The 20,708-nt window shown below is 44.2% G+C and overlaps 1 long non-coding RNA gene across 1 annotated transcript; it reads right to left on the reverse strand.

Moving 5' to 3' along the window:
* Positions 1-15,667: 15,667 nt before the first annotated feature.
* LOC147359981 (uncharacterized) lies at positions 15,668-20,261 on the reverse strand. Its single transcript, XR_015140036.1, has 3 exons — positions 20,160-20,261; positions 16,940-17,116; positions 15,668-15,783 (listed from the first exon to the last, which is right to left on the reverse strand). It is a non-coding gene; the product is annotated as an uncharacterized LOC147359981 (long non-coding RNA).
* Between the last annotated feature and the right edge of the window lie 447 nt (positions 20,262-20,708).

The raw sequence follows: 20,708 nt of genomic DNA on the forward strand, positions 1-20,708 counted from the left end.
AACACTGACTCAATCACGTTCCTTGTGGTCAGTCTTTTTATTTTATCCATTCTCCTGGGTCTGTACTGATAGCTCATTGTGGTTTAATTTGCATTTCTCCAGTGAGCATTTTTTCATGCCGAGTTTCCTTTTTAATAGATTTCAGTCTGACTGCTGGTAGAGACCAGACTGGAAAGGTTCAGAAGAGGAAGTGGATCCACTTAGAAGTGGCTCTTAGAAGGGGTCTCTTAGAAGGCTAGCTGCGAAGTGGTGAGGACGGGTTAGAATGGGGAGACACACACATCTGGCTTCCCTAGTGACTCAGAAGGTGAGGAATCCGCCTGCAGTGCAGGAGATGTGGGTTCAGTCTCTGGGTCGGGGAGATCCCCTGGAGAAGGGAATGGCAACCCTCTCCAGTATTCTTGCCTGGGAAATCCTATGGACAGAGGAGCCTGGTGGGCTATAGTCCATGGGGTCATAAGAGTCGAACATGACTGAGCGACAAACACACTCAGTAAAATATAGATTTTACCTCGCAACTTGTGGGATCTCTCTTCCCAGATCAGGGACTGAACCCAGGCCATGACAGTGAAAGCCCAGAATCCTAGCCACTAGCCACCAGGGAAGTCCCAGGATGGGGATATGTTTTGAGATACAGCCAGGAGGAGTCCTTAGTAGATTGGATAGGAGTTGCAAGACAAAGAATCAAGAAGGATGTTCAGCTTTTGCCCTGAAACAAGGGGTGACTGGTGATGTCAGTCACTGCGGTGGCGACTATTAGGGAGGAGCAGGTCTGGAGGGAACAGGTCGCTTGACTCTTCCAAGACCAAATGTCCATCAGGTGTTCAATGGTGATGTTTGAGGGGAAAGATAAGCCAATCTGGAACTCGAGGAAATGGTTACAAATGGAGTCATCTGCCTGTTTAAACCCGTGTGTGTGTGTGTGCGCGTGTGCACGCCAGTGCTTAATTGCTCAGGGTTGACTCTTTGCAACCCCATGGACTGTAACTCGCCAGGCTTCTGGGTCCATAGGATTTTTCAGTGCCGAATACTGGAGTGGGTTGCCATTTCCTTCTCCAGGGGATCTTCCCAACTCTGGGATTGAACCTTAGTCTCCTGTGTCTCTTGCTTTGCAGGCAGATCCTTTACCCGCTGAGCCACCAGGGGTGCCCCCTTTAAGGCCATCAGATCAGATCAGTCGCTCAGTCGTGTCCGACTCTTTGCCACCCCATGAATCGCAGCACGCCAGGCCTCCCTGTCCATCACCAACCCCTGGAGTTCACTCAGACTCACATCCATCGAGTCAGTGATGCCATCCAGCCATCTAATCCTCTGTCATTCCCTTCTCCTTCTGCCCCCAATCCCTCCCAGCATCAGAGTCTTTTCCAATGAGTCAACTCTTCGCATGAGGTGGCCAAAGTACTGGAGTTTCAGCTTCAGCATCATTCCTTCCAAAGAAATCCCAGGGCTGATCTCCTTTAGAATGGACTGGTTGGATCTCCTTGCAGTCCAAGGGACTCTCAAGAGTCTTCTCCAACACCACAGTTCAAAAGCATCAATTCTTCAGCGCTCAGCCTTCTTCACAGTCCAACTCTCACATCCATACATGACCACAGGAAAAACCATAGCCTTGACTAGATGGACCTTTGTTGGCAAAGTAATGTCTCTGCTTTTGAATATGCTATCTAGGTTGGTCATAACTTTCCTTCCAAGGAGTAAGCGTCTTTTAATTTCATGGCTGCAGTCACCATCTGCAGTGACCTTGGAGCCCAAAAAATAAAGTCTAACACTGTTTCCACTGTTTCCCCATCTATTTCCCATGAAGTGATGGGACCAGATGCCATGATCTTCATTTTCTGAATGTTGAGCTTTAAGCCAACTTTTTCACTCTCCACTTTCACCTTCATCAAGAGGCTTTTTAGTTCCTCTTCACTTTCGGCCATAAGGGTGGTGTCATCTGCATATCTGAGGTTATAGGGATGGCTAAAGTCACTAGGCAGTGGGTGTCGACTTTGGCTGCGCTTCTGAAATCAACTGGGGAGCTTCAAAAATACTGATGCCTGGGCTCCACCCCAGGGATTATGATGTAATATGTCTGGGGGTGAGGCTCAGGCATAACGATTTTTAGAAGTATCCTGAGTTATTCCTCTTGGACTGCAAGGAGATCCAACCAGTCCATCCTAAAGGAAATCAGTCTTGAATATTCATCGGAAGGACTGATGTTGAAGCTGAAACTCCAATACTTTGGCCACCTAATGCAGAGAGCTGACTCATTTGAAAAGACCCTGATTTCTTTGCTGGGAAAGATTGAGGGCAGGAGGAGAAGGGGACAACAGAGGATGAGATGGTTGGATGGGATCACCAACTCGATGGACGTGGGTTTGGGCAAACCCCGGGAGTTGGTGATGGACAGGGAGGCCTGGTGTGCTGCGGTTGATGGGGTCGAAAAGAGTTGGACACGACTGAGCGACTGAACTGAACTGAGCTGAACTGAGTGATTCCAAAGTGCAGAGGTTGACCACCTCTGATGGGAACAACACAGCGTTGTAGAGCAGATCTCTGGGCTTTCACCTCGTGTAATTGAAACTTCATGTCCATTGACCAGCAGCTCCCCATCCAGCCCCTCTCCTCTGCCCCTGGCAGCCACCATTCTGCTCCCTGTTTCTATGAGTTTGACTGCTCTGGATGTAAGTGAGATCACACAGTATCTGGCCTTCTGTGACTGGCTTTACGTCACTTGGCATTATGTCCTCATGGTTCATTCATGGGATACTTCATGCCAGGCTTTCCTTCCTTTTCAAGGCTGAATAATATTCCCTTGTATGTGGTTATCACCTTTTCTGTAGTCATTCCTCCCTTGATGGACATTTCGGTTGCTTCCACATCCTGTTTCTTTGGTTGGTTAGTTTCTTCGCCACACCACGGCATATGGGATCTTAGTTCTCAGACCAGGAATCTAACCCATGCCCCGCTGCAGTGGAAGCGTGGAATCTTAACCACCAGGCCATCAGGGAAGTCCCTACACCTTGATTATTGTGAATAATCCTGCAATGAACATGGGAATGCAGATCTCTTCAAGATCCTGGTTTTAATTCGTTTGGATACATACCTGGGAGTCAAATTGCTAGATCATGTATTACTTTTGGTTTACAGTTTGGTTTAACTTTTGAGGAACTTTCAAGCGGCCCAGTTTTCATTCCTGGAGTTTTCAGGTACATGAACCCAAGCATCAGCGCAGAGGGTAGTATAAAAGGCAGGTGCTGGATTCTGAAGTCTGACTGCCTGGATTCAAATCCACCGTGCGACTTTGGGCAAGCTTTTTAACCTCTGTGAACCTCGGTTTTCTCATCTGCACAATCAAAATTTATCTATTAAGGAAATACTGATTGAGTGCTATAATGCTTCTAACACAGGGGATGGCGACTGGTACAGAAGAACTTTGGCCCTCTTGATGCTTACATTCTGTTTAGATTAAGTAGATTAAAAATTTACTTCCTAGTAAAACACATGGCAACTTTTATTGGGATCAATGCTAATGAAAAAAGATTAAAGCAGGAAAGAGTTACAGAAAGCATAGCTTTGTGCCCACGCAGTCGTGTCCAACTCTTTGTGATCCCATGAACTGTAGCCCACCAGGCTCCTCTGTCCTTGGAGTTTTTCAGACAAGAATACTCCAGTAGGTTGCCATTTCCTTCTCCAGGGGATCTTCTGGGGCCAGGGATTGAACCTGCGTCTCCTGCATCTCCTGAATTGGCAGGCAGATTCTTTACCACTGAGCCATGGAGAGGCCCTTGAAATGCTTCCTTGCCATCATCAAATTGTCACCAGGAGGGAAATTTAAGAGTCAGTTTCTCTGGAGACTCACTGCAGCCCCCAGCCCTGCTCTTCAGCCCTCAGAAAAGAAACCTGGAATCCTTTTTAGGAGAGCTCTCCTTTACAGATCTTGTTAATCTAAGGCGTTCTGTTTTCTCTATAAATAAGGCAACAGTCCCCAGCGTGGCCTGGGTGGTATCTCCTCACTGTGTATGGTATCTGGTGCAGAATAGAGGTGAGGGAGTTTGTGGAAGGAAGCAGGGGAAAGATATGGAAGAAACCCAGAAGAGCCTTTTACTTTTGAAGAATGCGATAGCCTGTCACCCTTGAACCCAAATTACGCCGTTTGTTTGTGGGGTGGGGGCCTTTCGCAGAAGCTGAAGCACCGCACTCTTACCGACTGTGCTGATCAAGCCCTGTTCGTCCCCTGCACTCTGAGCCATCAGGAGTCTCGGGAGACGAGTGGGTATCACATATCTTCCTAAACAACCCCCAGAGCTGGGCCGGAAGTTAAACAGTTCCCCAGGCTTTCTTTCTCTGTTCCCTGCAGGATCAAATACTCCCTACAGCCAGAGGCCTAACTGTGTCTTTTCATCTAAACTGGGATCTCCACGCAGTCAGGGGTTCTGTCTTCTTTGTTTTTGTAATCGCCACGATCTGGCATAGAGCACCAGGCAAGGGAGGCGTGAAGGAGTGGATGACGGATGGATGGATGGATGGATGGGGAGATAAGTATATGGAAGGAAAGTAGGAAGACAGGGAAAGGAGGAAGTTTGGAATGAGTGGAGATGTGGAAAGAAGAAAGGAATGAGGAAGGAAGGGAGGAGGGAGGGAGAAGGATGAATAGATAAATAGATGGTGACTGAGTGAATGAACAGAGGGATGGATGATAGATAATAATAGTGAGCATTTTGTAAGCGCTTATTATGTGCCAATTTCATCTTCTCCACCATTTTCAATATATGAAAAGTGAGCTTCAGGAGAGCTGTCAGAAACCCAAAATGATATAATTCTGCCTGACTCCTGAGTGAGCACACTGACCCATTATACCTGATGTTGAATATATGGATGGATAAATGAATGATTTGTCTGCATGCAGACTTTTCTTAAGGGTTTCCTGGGTAGCTCAGCTGGCAAAGAATCCGCCTACAATGCAGGAGACCCCGATCAATTGCTGGATTTGGAAGCTCCCCTGGAGAAGGAATAGGCTACCCACTCCAGTATTCTTGGGCTTCCCTGGTGGCTCAGACAGTAAAGAATCTGCCTGAAATGTGGGAGACCTTGGTTTGATCCCTGGATTGGGAAGATCCCCTGGAGGAGAGCATGGCAACCCTATGTAGTATTCTTGCCTGGAGAATCTTCATGGACAGAGGAGCCTGGCAGGCTACAGTCCATGGGGTCTCAAAGAGTCGGACACGACTGAGCAACTGAGCTCAGCACAATACACCGCACAGACTTTTCTTAAAGGACGTACGGAAACTAAACGAGGACAAAACTGATGTCTTCAGCGTTACCTTTTCTAGCAACAAACGGGAACGTTTCCCCCACTGCTTTGCAAACCAAACAGTGGAGATTGGAAAGACAGCAACAAAATCGTCTAGGTGTGTAAGAAGGTTCCAACTTACAAATCTGGGGGCCTTTGACTGTAAAAAGGTTAGAAAAACTGTGGATGGAGCAGTGGTCTGAGAGTCTAGGAAGAAACTGATTCTGTACCTGGCTGTCCCAGTTTTGACCACAGAACTTGCATGGGCTCTGTCGACCTCAAAATCCTGTGGGTCCCGTGAGTAGCTTGGACTGAATGACTGACTGTGGAGCCCTTTCCCCAGACTCTTCTGGTTGAGATTTACACCCACCCTTGGCCAGGACAGGACGTGGTCCCCACTGTGACAAGACGCATTGTCGGGAGGGGGGTGATGAAGCCTGTGGGCTCTGAATCAGGCAGCCTGGGTGCCATTCCGACTCGAGTGGCCTTTTAGACTCCTGATTTCACCTTTGTGTCTCAGTTTCCTCTTCTGTAAAGGCAGACGTGACATACTTTATACCTTGTAGAGTGGTTGGAGAGCGTTATCACCGTGTCTGGCCACTGGGAACCTCAATTTCATGTCAGCTCTTATTGTTTTTTTTAAAACTTTTTGTTTCTACTATTCATTACAAAATTAAAGCTGTACAGATAATTCAGCTTTATTTTAGAATAAAATTATTTCAAATACAGCGATAAAAATTAAGCAAAATTTACCTTTAGTGCCCCATTGGCCATTACTCTCCCTAGACATAACGGCTTTGTCTATTGTCCTTCTAGAGTTTCTTTTTATGTGAATTCAGTCATTCCATGTAAAGGCTTTTTGCTTGATAGTGAGTCTTGCAAGGATTTCTACAGAAGGGCCATGGATCTGCCTCACTATTTTTCATGCTACATTGTAATTCATGGGTTGTTTGAATTACAATTGTTTTTAGGCTTCGCTGATGGCTCAGATGGTAAAGAAACTGCCTGCTATGTAGGAGACCCGGCTTCAATCACTGGGTCAGGAAGATCCCCTGGAGAAGGGAATGGCTACCCACTCCAGTACTCTTGCCTGGAGAATCCCATGGATAGAGGAGTCTGGTGGGCTATAGTCCATAGTATCCCAAAGAGTCAGACATGACTGAGCGACTATCATTTGGATTACAATTTATCTAGCTGTTCTTCTATAAGTGGACTTTCTCCTTTTCTTGAATTAATTTTTAGGCTCACTAATAATATACGAACATATTCTCTTTGCAAAAAAGCTAAAATATTACAAATAAGACTGAAGTCCCCTTTGACAACCTGCCTGCCCAAACTTCTCTTCCGCCTCTCCCCCATTAGAAACCTCAGCCATCCATTTGAAATGTAGATTTCTAAGACTTTTTCAACGCACGTCCATAATGACGCATCTGTAGAGGATACATAGCATTGCTTTGTGTTTCCTGGTTTTGTCTTGCAACTTGCTCTGAGTCACTTACTAGTGTACGTAAAGCTTCCCGAGTCTCCATAAGCCTGCCTCTTTGTCTTTCAGTGCTACAGAATATGGCTTTCTTCTAGCTATAGTTTGGATATACCCCTCGCCGTAATGGTTCCCTGTTGGTTGACATTTGAGTAGTTTCCAGTTTTTCCTCTCTCACCATTAACGCGCCAGCCTGCATCCCTACCCACCAGCGCCGGGGACCTCCATTCATCCGTAATTTGAAAGCCGTGTATGTAATACAGAGTAACCGACCAACGAAAGCCCTGTGTTCTTGGGACTTTAAACTTAGTCATTTTTTAGAAGCGAGTGTACTTCTTTTCCATCGGTTTAGACAGTGTGACCCAGTGGGAAAGAGAAAGGGCTGCAGAGCCAAATAGTATTCATTTCACCCCAGCTTCTTGCCACCTTGAGTAAAGCTTACTTCTTCAGAGTTTTGATGCCCTCAGTTGCACCTCTCATAGGACTAATTGTGAAAGCTGACTTGAATAGTGTGGGGGTCACCTGCCCCTTGGGAAACCCTCAACACATACAGGGTGTCATTGTTAAAATCTAGTCTATCTCCTATCTCTCAAAGGATCTGAGGTGTCTAGCTTAGACTTTTCGTGCTGCTGACTTTTAGGTTAACTCTAGCAACCCCTTTCTAAAGTGACAATAAAATAATTAGCAAAAAACCAAAACAGAGCTGAATATTTAGATTTCCTGCCAACTACAAATCAGCATTAGGTAGCGGTACCTGGCCCTCAAGAGAGAGGACACTTCTAGAGGCTAGTTCCGACGATTTGGGGCTTTTCCCACTCACCCCAACCCGATAATTAATAGGAGTCAGGAAGAAGCCCCTCTATTTCTAAGTGCCGATTCCCGCCTTGCTGGCACTCCAAACATCTGAAGGAAAAACAGTTTGTTAATTGCTGTCTAGACAGTTTATTGCGGCAATAAGATCAAAACCCAGAATCCTAAGGTTTGTGGTATGAATCATGCAGACTAAACAATTGTTTTATTGCATTTACAGAGAAGTTGATTTATCACATCACTGGGTAATAAAATTCCTTCATGGTTTATCCGAAATAATTTTGCTCCTTTTACACCACTCTGTGATAATTCCACCTCTCTGGGGCTGTTAAAATGTGTTCTCTGTCACATCTAAAGAGCTTCTTATCCGGTACCCTGTTGTCATCAAGGGTGAGGGTTCGATCCACCCTGGGAGCCTTTGTGAGGGCGGGCGGCCTGAAGAGAGTGGCTGTCATAGCTGTATCTGCTCACGCCAAAGTGAGCAGACAGTCCCTGAACCTGAAAACCTCTTGTTTGTTGGCAGAGGCCAACTTGGTGTTTGGGTTTTTTTTTTGTTTTTTTTTGCCACACTGTGCAGCCTGTGGGACTTTAGTTCTCTGACCAAGGGATTGAAGCTGTGCCCCCTTCATTGGAAGCACAGAATCTTAACCACTGGACCACCATGGAACTCCATGGCAAAGACCAATTTGATGGTTTCACCCCATTGACTATCTGGGTGAAATGGACAGGTGCCTCTGAGGCTCTGGCTGATGCTCCCTCTGCTCGCCGCTGAATGTGTACCCTGATCGCCTGTGGACTATGAAAGAAAAGACCAGCAGTCCACCTTGCATTCGTCACCGCCCCAGACCCCACAGCCGCCTGTGGAGTGGGGCCGCCTCCACGAAACAGAGGCTCGGGGAGCTTAAGGGGCTTCTTTGGTGCTACGTCCAGGGCTTTGTGACACGGGAAGCCAAGAGACTTGGGAGATTAGCATCAAATACATTGCAATATCTTTGCTAAAGGAGGCACTCCCCTTTTGCTCTTCTCTTTTATGTCCCTGCCCTGGCGACAGTAAAAATCCAGGGTGAGGAGCAGCTGGTCTCCAAACCCCTGGAATCAAGTGATAATTTTAAAAACTGAGGGACTTCCCTGGTGAGCCAGCGGCTAACACTCCATGCTTCCAGTACAGGGGGCGTGGGTTTGATCCCTGGTTGGGGAACTAAGATCCCACATGCTGCACGACGTGGCCAAATACAAATACAATTAAAAATTGATGTGGAATTTGTAAAACATAAAATTATTTTAAAGTGAACAATCCAGGGAAATTTACTGCTAAGTCGCTTCAGTCGTGTCTGACTCTGTGCGACCCCATAGACGACAGCCCACCAGGCTCCCCCATCCCTGGGATTCTCCAGGCAAGAACACTGGAGTGGGTTGCCATTTCCTTCTCCAATGCATGAAAGTGAAAAGTGAAAGGGAAGTCGCTCAGTTGTGTCTGACTCTTAGCGACCCCATGGACTACAGCCCACCAGGCTCCTCCGTCCATGGGATTTTCCAGGCAAGAGTACTGGAGTGGGGTGCCATATTGTGCAACCAGCACCTTGGTCAAATACAAAACGTTTTCATCACTTGAGAAGAAAATCCCCTGTCCATGAGGCGGTGCTCTGCATCTCCCTCTCCCGCCAACCCTGTCAGCCGCCAATCCTTATGGATTTACCTATTCTGGATATTTCATGCAAGGGAATCCCGTAACGTGGCCTTTTATATCTGACTTCTTTCACTTGCCATAATGCTTTTGAGATTCATCCACGTTGTAGCATGTATCAGCGCTTCGTCCCTTTTTACGGCTGACTAATATTCTGTCGTGTCTATAGCCCTCGTTTTCTTGTCCATTTGTTATTCGATGAGCATCGGGGTTACTCACCGCTTCTGTCTGGAGTGCTTCAGTGCACATGTATTGAGCACTTGTTTGCAATTCTTTTGACTATTGCACCTAGAAACGCAACTGCTGGATCACACAGTGATTCTGTGTTTAGCCTTTCAGGAAGCCACCAAACTGATTTTCAGAGGGACTGATTTTCAGAGTGCGGGTTTCAAGTTTTTCCACAACCTTGTCAACACTTATTATTTTCCATTTTCGTGTTTCTCTAAAAGATATTTTTGCTGTGGACCATTTTTAAAGTTTTATTGAATTTGTTATAATATTACTTCTGTTTTATGTTTGTTTTTTTGGCTGCAAGGCACGTGAGATCTTAGCTCCCCCACCAGGGATCGAACCCTCACACTGGCATTGAAAGGCAAAGTCTTAACCACTGTACCGCCAGGGAAGTCCCTGTGTTTTCTTTTTTGCTGACTGCTGTCCTTCTGAGTATGAAGTGGTGACCCACTGTGGCTTTGATCTCCATATCCCTACTGATGTTGGCAACATCATCCCTAATGATGTTGGCATTTTTTCATGTGCTAGATGGCCATTTGCCCAACTTCTTTGGAAAAATCCTTTGCCCATATTTTGATTGGGCTATTTGTTTTTTCCGCTGTTGAATTGCAAGAGTTTTTTTTATATATTTGACATCAGAGATATGATTTGCAATTATTTTTTCCCATTCAGTGAACCGTCTTTTTCTTGATGATGTCCTTTGATGCACAGATGCTTTTAGCTTTGTTGTTGCTGTTCAGTCGATAAGTTGTGTCCGACTCTGCAACCCCATGCGCAGACTACAGCACGCCAGGCTCCTCTGTCCTCCACTGTCTCCCAGAATTTGCTCAAATCCATGTCCATTGAGTTGGTGATGCCATCCAACCATCTCATCCTCTGTTATCCCCTTCTCCTGCCCTCAATCTTTCCCAGCATCAGGTCTTTTCCAATGAATTGGCTCTTTGCATCAGGTGGCCAAGATTGGAACTTCAGCTTCAGCATCAGTCCTTCCATTGAATATTCAGGATTGATTTCCTTTAGGATGGACTGGTTTGATCTCCTTGCAGTCCAAGGGGCTCTCAAGAGTCTTTTCCAGCACCACAGTTTGAAAGCATCAACTCTTTGGTGCTCAGCCTTCTTTATGTTCCAGCTCTCACATCCATACATGACCACTGGAAAAAACCATAGCTTTGACTATACAGACCTTTGTTGGCAAAGTGATGTCTCTGCTTTTTAATATGCTGTTTAGGTTAGTCAAGAGAACACACTGGTCATAGCAAACACCCTCTTCCAACAACACAAGAGAAGACTCTACACATAGATATCACCAGATGGTCAACACCGAAATCAGATTGATTATATTCTTTGCAGCCAAAGATGGAGAAGCTCTGTACAGTCAGCAAAAACAAGACCTGAAGCTGACTGTGGCTCAGATCATGAACTCCTTATTGCCAAATTTAGACTTAAATTGAAGAAAGTAGGGAAAACCACTAGACCAGTAAGGTATGACCTAAATCAAATCCCTTATGATTATACAGTGGAAGTGAGAAATAGATTTAAGGGACTAGATCTGATAGACAGAGTGCCTGATGAACTATGGACGGAGGTTTGTGACATTGTACAGGAGGCAGGGATCAAGACCATTCCCATGGAAAAGAAATGCAAAAAAGCAAAATGGCTGTCTGGGGAGGCCTTACAAATAGCTGTGAAAAGAAGAGAAGCCAAAAGCAAAGGAGAAAAGGAAAGATATAAGCATCTGAATGCAGAGTTCCAAAGAATAGCAAGGAGAGATAAGAAAGCCTTCCTCAGCAATCAATGCAAAGAAATAGAGGAAAACAACAGAATGGGAGAGACTAGAGACCTCTTAAAGGAAATTAAAGATACTAAGGGAATATTTCATGCAAAGATGGGCTCGATAAAGGACAGAAATGGTATGGACCTAACAGAAGCAGAAGATATTAAGAAGAGGTGGCAAGAATACACAGAAGAACTGTACAAAAAAGATCTTCACAACCCAGATAATCACGATGGTGTGATCACTGACCTAGAGCCAGACATCCTGGAATGTGAAGTCAAGTGGGCCTTAGGAAGCATCACTACAAATAAAGCTAGTGGAGGTGATGGAATTCCAGTTGAGCTCTTTCAAATCCTGAAAGATGATGCTGTGAAAGTGCTGCACTCAATATGCCAGCAAATTTGTAAAACTCAGCAGTGGCCACAGGACTGGAAAAGGTCAGTTTTCATTCCAATCCCAAAGAAAGGCAATGCCAAAGAATGCTCAAACTACCGCACAATTGCACTCATCTCACACGCTAGTAAAGTGATGCTCAAAATTCTCCAAGCCAGACTTCAGCAATACATGAACCGTGAACTTCCATATGTTCAAGCTGATTTTAGAAAAAGCAGAGGAACCAGAGATCAAATTGCTGACATCCTCTGGATCATTGAAAAGGCAAGAGAGTTCCAGAAAACATCTACTTCTGTTTTATTGACTATGCCAAATCCTTGGACTGTGTAGATCACAATAAACTGTGGAAAATCCTGAAAGAGATGGGAATACCAGACCACCTGATCTGCCTCTTGAGAAATTTGTATGCAGGTCAGGAAGCAACAGTTAGAAGTGGACATGGAACAATAGACTGGTTCAAATAGGAAAAGGAGTACGTCAAGGCTGTATATTGTCACCCTGCTTATTTAACTTCTATGCAGAGTCCATCATGAGAAATGCTGAGCCGGATGAAACACAAGCTGGAATCAGGATTGCTGGGAGAAATATCAATAACCTCAGATATGCAGATGACACCACCCTTATGGCAGAAAGTGAAGAGGAACTGAAGAGCCTCTTGATGAAAGTGAAAGAGGAGACTGAAAAAGTTGGCTTAAAGCTCAACATTCAGAAAACTAAGATCATGGCTTCTGATCCCATCACTTCATGGGAAATAGATGGGGAAACAGTGGAAACACTGTCAGACTTTATTTTTGGGGTCTCCAAAATCACTGCAGATGATGATTGCAGCCATGAAATTAAAAGACGCTTACTCCTTGGAAGGAAAGTTATGACCAACCTAGACAGCATATTGAAAAGCAGAGACATTACTTTGCCAACAAAGGTCCGTCTAGTCAAGGCTATGGTTTTTCCAGTGGTCATGTATGGATGTGAGAGTTGGACTGTGAAGAAAGCTGAGCACTGAAGAATTGATGCTTTTGAATTGTGGTGCTGGAGAAGACTCTTGAGAGTCCCTTGGACTGCAAGGAGATCCAACCAGTCCATCCTAAAGGAGATCAGTCCTGGGTGTTCATTGGAAGGACTGATTCTAAGGCTGAAACTCCAGTACTTTGGCCACCTCATGCGAAGAGTTGACTCATTGGAAAAGACTCTGATGCTGGGAGGGATTGGGGGCAGGAGGAGAAGGGGACAACAGAGGCTGAGATGGCTGGATGGCATCACTGACTCGATGGACATGAGTTTGTGTGAACTCCGGGAGTTGGCGATGGACAGGGTGGCCCGGCGTGCTGCAATTCATGGGGTCGCAAAGAGTCAGACACGACTGAGTGACTGAACTGAACTGAACTGAGGTTAGTCATAGCTTTTCTTCCAAGGAGCAAGTGTCTTTTAATTTCATGGCTGCAGTCACCATCTGCAGTGGTTTTGGAGCCCAAGACCTTCATTTCAATGGGGTCCAATTTATCTATACTTTCTTTGCTTGCTCATGCTTTTTGTGTCATATGTAAGACTCTATCACCAAATCCAAGGTCATGTTACAATTGTTGGGGTTTTAGCTTCTATGTTTATGTCACTGCTCCATTTTGAGCTAATTTTTACATATGGTGTGAAGGAAAGGGCCATTTGTTTGGGTATTGATAGCCAGTTGTCTTAGCACAAACACTAAATCTTTTGGATACTCTTCAGGTGTGATTTCCAGAAGCATCTCTGAAGCCTGAAAAGGTTGAAGAATACCTCCTCCTGTGTTCTAGGGTTCAAAATCCCTATCAAGCTATCAACAGTATTTTTCAGAGAACTAGAACAAATAATTTCACAATTTGTATGGAAATACAAAAAACCTCAAATAGCCAAAGCAATCTTGAGAAAGAAGAATGGAACTGGAGGAATCAACCTGCCTGACCTCAGACTATACTGCAAAGCTACAGTCATCAAGACAGTATGGTACTGGCACAAAGACAGAAATATAGATCAATGGAACAAAATAGAAAGCCCGGAGATAAATCCACGCACATATGGACACCTTATCTTTGACAAAGGAGGCAAGAATATATAATGGAGAAAAGACAATCTCTTTAACAAGTGGTGCTGGGAAAACTGGTCAACCACTTGTTAAATAATGAAACTAGAACACTTCCTAACACCATACACGAAAATAAACTCAAAATGGATTAAAGATCTAAATGTAAGACCAGAAACTATAAAACTCCTAGAGGAAAACATAGGCAAAACACTCTCTGATGTAAATCACAGCAGGATCCTCTATGACCCACCTCCTAGAGTAATGGAAATAAAAGCAAAAATAAACAAATGGGACCTAATTAGACTTAAAAGCTTTTGCACAGTGAAGGAAACTATAAGCAAGGTGAAAAGACAGCCTTCAGAATGGGAGAAAATAATACCAAATGAAGCAACTGACAAAGAATTAATCTCAAAAATATACAGGCAGCTCCTGCAGCTCAATTCCAGAAAAATAAATGACCCAATCAAAAAATGGACCAAAGAACTAAACAGACATTTCTCCAAAGAAGACATACAGATGACTAACAAATGCGTGAAAAGATGCTCAACATCACTCATTATCAGAGAAATGCAAATCAAAACCACAATGAGGTACCATTTCACGCCAGTCAGAATGGCTGCTATCCAAAAGTCTACAAGCAATAAATGCTGGAGACGGTGTGGAGAAAAGGGAGCCCTCTTACACTGTTGGTGGGAATGCAAACTAGTACAGCCACCATAGAGAACAGTGTGGAGGTTCTTTAAAAAAACTGGAAATAGAACTGCCATATGACTCAGCAATCATACTGAGTCATACTGCTGGGCATACACACCAAGGAAACCAGAGTTGAAAGAGACACATGTACCCCAGTGTTCATCACAGCGCTGTTTACAATAGCCAGGTCATGGAAGCAACCTAGATGTCCATCAGCAGACAAATGGATAAGGAAGCTGTGGTACATATACACAATGGAGTATTACTCAGCCATTAAAAAGAATACATGTGAATCAGTTCTGATGAGGTGGATGAAACTGGAGCCTATTATACAGAGTGAAGTAAGTCAGAAAGAAAAACACCAATACAGTATACTAACGCATATATATGGAATTTAGAAAGATGGTAACGATGACCCTATGTGTGAGACAGCAAAAGAGACACAGATGTAAAGAACAGACTTTTGGACTCTGTGGGAGAAGGCGGGTGGGATGATTTGAGAGAATAGCACTGAAACATGCATATTACCATACATGAAACAGATCGCCAGTCCAGGTTCAATGAATGAGACAGGGTGCTCAGGGCTGGTGCACTGGGATGACCCAGAGGGATGGGGTGGGGAGGGAGGTGGGAGGGGGGTTCAGGATGGGGAACACGTGTACACCCGTGGCTGATTCATGTGAATGCATGGTGAAAGCCACTACAGTATTTTAAATTAATTAGCCTCCTATGAAAATAAATAAATTAATAATAATAAAAAAAGAAATCCCAAACTCTGTTGCCTGCTAATAAAATGGAGGGACTTCCTAGTCGGTTCAGTGGTTAAGACTTCAACTCTGTGCTTCCAATGCAGGGGGCGCAAGTTCAGTCCGTGGTCGGGAAACTACAGCCCACATGCCACAGCAGGTGCAGCCAAAAGATATCCAAATAGATAGATAAATATTTATTAAAAGAAGACAAAATTAAAGTGCAACCACCACCGGGCTTCCCAGGTGGCGCTCGTGGTAAAGAATCTGCCTGCCAATGTAGGAAACGCAAGAGATGAGGGTTCGATTCCTGGGTCTGGAAAATCCCCTGGAGGAGGAAATGGCAACCCGTTGCACTAATCTTGCCTGGGAAATTCCACAGACAAAGGAGCCTGGCAGGATACAGCCCATGGGTCACAGAATCAGACACGACTGAGCGTGCCTGTGTGCACGCACACACACACACACACACACACACACACACAACTACCGTATGTCCCAGCAATGCTCCACTCGCATTTATCCCGAGAGATGAAAATTTATGTTCGTACAAAAATCTGTACATGTTTGTCGCCACTTGATTCACTATAGGCCAGACTGGAAATGACACAGATGTTCTTCAGCAGGTAAACGGTTAAAATCTGGAGTACCAAAAAAATAAAAATAAATAAAAAAAATAAAATAAAATCTGGAGTACCGCATTCCAAGGAGTAAGGTTCAGCACTGAAAAGGAACAAGCGCTTGATACAGTCAACTACCTGGATGAACCTTCAGAGATTCTATGTGTGGAAAAAGCTGATCTTGAAAGGTTACGTACTTCCTGTTACTTAGCATCCTTGAAGTGACAAAACTATAGCAATATAGAGTGGCTATAGACCCAGTGGCTAAGACTCCATACACCCAATGCAGGGGGCCCGGGTTTGATCCCTGGTCAGGAAACTACATCCCGCGTGCCTCCACTAAAGATGCCCCATGCTACCACTAAGACCCGGCACAGCCAAATAAATAATAAATATTTTTTAAAAAACTATAGCAATATGGAACAGACCAGTGGTTGCCCGGGGCTAAGGAAGGGGTCAGGACAGAAGGAAAGCAGGTGTTGCTGTAAAAGGACAGCATGAGGAAGCCTCGTTTGAACAGACCGAGACGTTCTGTGTCTTAAGTGTATCAGCGTCAACATCCTGGCTGTGACATTAGAGTGTGGTAAGATGTTACTGGATCTTCCCTGTAGCTCAGACGGTAAAGAATCTGCCTGCAATGCAGGAGACCTGGGTTCGATCCCTGGGTCGGGAAGATCCCCTGGAGAAGGGAATGGCCACCCATTCCAGTATTCTTGCCTGGAGAATCCCATGGACAGAGGAGCCTGGCGGGCCACAGTCCATGGGGTCGCAGAGAGTCGGACACGACTGGGCGACTAACACTACAAGATGTTACTGTTCTGGAGACTGGGTACCCAGTTCGCAGAGTACTTGAAAGAGCACCTTGCTTCGCTGCGTTATGTCCTGCAACTGCATGTGAATCGATGCATATCTCAAAGCTAAAAGCCTGTTTAAAAAACTCACATAGGGCCTTCCCTGGTGGTCCTGTGTCTGACTGCAAGCAGGGGCCGGGGTTTAATCCCTGGTCAGAGAGCCAGATCCCACAGGCTACAAGTAGGACCCAGCACAACCAAATAAATAAAAAATAAATATTTTTTAAAACGTACATAAACTATATAAATGTATGTGTATTTAAACCGATAGATAGCAGATAATATATATAAATATAGTTTAAAATGCATTTAGCATTGAATCTTACTTGTGTTTATAGGTCAAAAATGGCCTCATGTTGGCACTTTCACATGGCTCAGCCTGATATTTTTTCTTCACTCAAGTGAATTGGTAGCATCCAAAACCCGTTTTGGCAGCTCATTTTTTCATCTCACTCCACCGTGCATAGAATATTCCATATCAGTCCAAACACAGCTGCCTCCAGCTGCAGAAACACAATGCCATATTATAGATGACCGTAACTTATTTTGACAGTTTCCTCTAATGGACATTTTGGTTGTGTCCATTATTTAGCTTTTACCTACAATATTGCCATGTATTTCCTTGAACATACATCATTTGTCATGTGTTCAGTAGAGGGTCTATAGGATAAATTTCCAGCGAATAATTACTAGGTCAAAGGATATATATAGCTTTTATTTCAGTAAATGTTTCCTAATACCCACCAAAGAGGCTGAACCAATGATAACTCCCAGCTTCCCCCATCAAGGCCGTGTTATAAGAGCCTGTGGTCCTACATTTTGTAAAGACAGTATTAACATATCTGCTAATCTTATGAATGGGGAAAAACATATCTTGGAGTAATTTATATTTGCATTTTTCTTGTATGCCTAGGTCAAGAATCTTTTCTTATATAGCCTGCTAACATAGTATTCATTTGCAATCTCCTAAAGGGATTTTGTTTTATATTTCTTTTTATCGCATAGAGTATTTACGTACGGTGGAAGATTAAGAAATCCTTGCAGATTAATCACCACACCTGGCCCCAAACCCCCACCCTCTCTGAGCCTCACCCTCACCTCCTGAGGCTACAAGGACAGAAGGAGAAATCAGAAATATGCCTTAAGATGAACAGCAAATGGAACTGGACAGGAGGAGGGGTCAGATCCAACAGAGAACCAAGGGTTGCTTTGCCTTAATTTTCAGGGTTTTTTTTTCATGGGCGGCTGGGACAGTAGGTTGAGGGGCCCAAGGAGCTTTGCACCGGCTAAAGAAAACACAAAATTCATAAATGACTAAAGTGTCTCATCGATCTAACCGTCACCTGCCACCGACCTGAACTTAGTTTTTAGGTCTTTCAATCCCAAGAGCAAAATATTCCTCTCTTAACAAAATCCATAATCGCACATTTAATTTTGGAACACTTCAAAAATTACATGTATGGTATACATCCCAATAAATACCATTATATTACATTCCCTGTTGTTGGTATATATATGTATATATCTGGTCATTCCAAGTAAACAATGAGACATTCACTGAAACACTAACATTCACTGGAGAAGTATTTACGTGAATTTACAAATGCCCCGGACCTTTCTGGATCCATTAACAGATCCGAAAGAAAATTGCCATAGCTTTTTATTTTGAAAAATGTGTGGAACTCAGGCTGATAAGAAACCTTTCATGCATTCATGATTGCTAACTAGGAAGATAGTTGGGAGCATTCCAAATGTTTATTCCTCTCTCTCTCTGTCTCTCTGTCAGCAGCCCCCCACCCCCACCCCACCTTGGGTGCGCCTAGATAACCATGGTGGAACTTGGAAGGCTCTTTTATTAAGCTGTCCCATTGTATGCTAAGTTATGGTGGGCTTCAGGCTGATCCCTTCACAAAAGTCCTTTGTTTGGGGGTTTCCCTCTATAAACTGGGACTCAGTGAATTATGCTCTTCTAGGAGGCTTTCCTTAGCTGATTATATTTACCTAACCAAGCATTATTTTCTGTCTTGTTCTCTTCTTTTTCTCAAGCATCATTCAGCTCTCAGGAAAGCATGAGAAAGATAAGGAAAATGCTAGAGAAACAAGGAGGTATGTTTGGCTTCTCTGCTCTGAAAATGATTGAGGTGTTTTTGTAACAAGCACGTGCCACTTTTTGGAAAACTGTATTTTTCAACAGAATTTTTCCCCTGGGCGCCGGATCTGCGGGCTACAAAGGACGTGCAACGTCCTGACTTTGACATGTTTTCCTTGGTGTTGTTTCTGTTCACTTTGGGTTTTATTTCGTTTTGTTTCCATAGTTTGGGGGTGAGGGTGGAGGGTAGAAGGAGGAAACCAGCTCTTTCCTATTCCTCACTTTAATCCTAGAATAAGAGCTTTATTGTTTTGTTTTTAAACGAGATGGTTTAGGAGGAAAACGACAGAGGTTTTTATTTGGGGTACTCTCTTTAAAGAAAACTAGTGGGACCTTTAAGAAAAAAGGCTGAGTCACATAAAATGAGAGCAGCAAAGGGTGAAACGGCAATAAAGGGGCATCCGAGGATGTGTGTGTGCCGTTAGGATGGGGACTGTCCCTCTCCTTCCGTGAAAAGCAGCCTTTTCATGGGAAACCAAGCCCGTGGGTTATTAGATTCACAATGAGTTCCCCAGATGGAGTTCCCAGGAATACGGATTCTCAGAGGAATAAAGAGAACCCTAGAGGCTTCTGTTTGTTTTGTTTTGTTCTTGTTTCAGTGAAGTTTTGACGAGGTACGGCATGCAAGTGGTTCAAAAAGCACAGAGAAGCGACCTCTGTTTCAACTGCGGTCCCCTGTTTGCCTGCTCGGAGTGCAGCCCTTCTGGGTGATCTCGTGCAGTATAATATTCGGAGGTGTTTGTGTGCATCGGCAAGTCTCAGTGTAAATACATATTCCTTCTCCCTCCTTTCTCACACAGCATTAACATGCCTTACAGATCGCTTGGCACTTTCTCCCATGGATGACCCATTGATCTTGGCCACTGTTCCACCTCAATACACAGCTAACTCATCAATCTTTTCTATGGCTGCATACTGTTCCACTGTAAAGGCACCTTAACCTATTTAACCGTTTCCAATGGATGGGCGGTTAGGTCGCCTTTGATCTTTTGCTGTTGCAAACAGTGCTCCCTTGGCTGGTCTTGGTGGGACATCATTTCACACATGTGTGAGTAATTCTGCAGGGAATTTCCTCCAAGTGGAAATGGTGGGTCAAAGAGTTTGTTATTAGCCCATGGGCCAAGAGGGAAGACTTGAGATGTTGGTGTTATCTACAAGGCTAGGTTTTCATGGCTTGTTTTACCCTACCTTAGTATTTACATTTAGGTCCCCCAACTAAGACATTAACAGGTTCTCCCTGTAGCTTAAACCAATAAACAAATAGTCCAGAAGGCTGCATGGTAAAATGTGAAAGTTCCCCTTGAATTCTCAACCCCCTGACCTTCACCACCGCATTCTTCTCAAAACTGACCACTGTGAGTTCATGCAAGTGATCCCAGATCCATCTATGTACTTACATTTCTACTCATGTACATGTTTCTGCGTATATCCAGGGAGATGCCGACAGAGACGGCTGGATAAAGACAAATACAGAGACAGGTGTTTATGCGTGGATACATAAATAGAGAAGCTTACGGTAGTGCTTGTTAAACTTTTCTGTGCTCGAAACTCACCTGTGGATTTCGTTAATGGAGGATCTGACTCCGTGCATCTGGGGTGAGAGCCAAGTGTCTCCATTTCTAACACGCTCCCAAACGTTACCGACACTGCTGAGTTTGGGTATCTTTTTGGTTTTGATTTGTTTTAACAAAAATGAGATTATACCTTCTCACTGTTGTGCAACTCACATTTTCCCCTGACCAGTTCATTTGGAAAGATAATATGGATGAGGTCCTGCGAAGGTACTGAACTGTGTATACACGTTGATACCGTCAACTTTCATGAAAGAAAAATCACTGCATTTGATTTCTCAACTTGGGAAGCCTCAGAGACCTTCCCAAATTGATTTCATTGAATTCCAAGCGTCAGTGGTGGTAATAGAAGCAGTTTTTATTGGCTGACGAAGA

This window comes from Bos grunniens, chromosome 13 (assembly GCF_055505025.1).
Source record: "Bos grunniens cultivar Pamir isolate PY7600 chromosome 13, Bosgru_T2T1.0, whole genome shotgun sequence".
Lineage (NCBI taxonomy): Eukaryota > Metazoa > Chordata > Mammalia > Artiodactyla > Bovidae > Bos > Bos grunniens.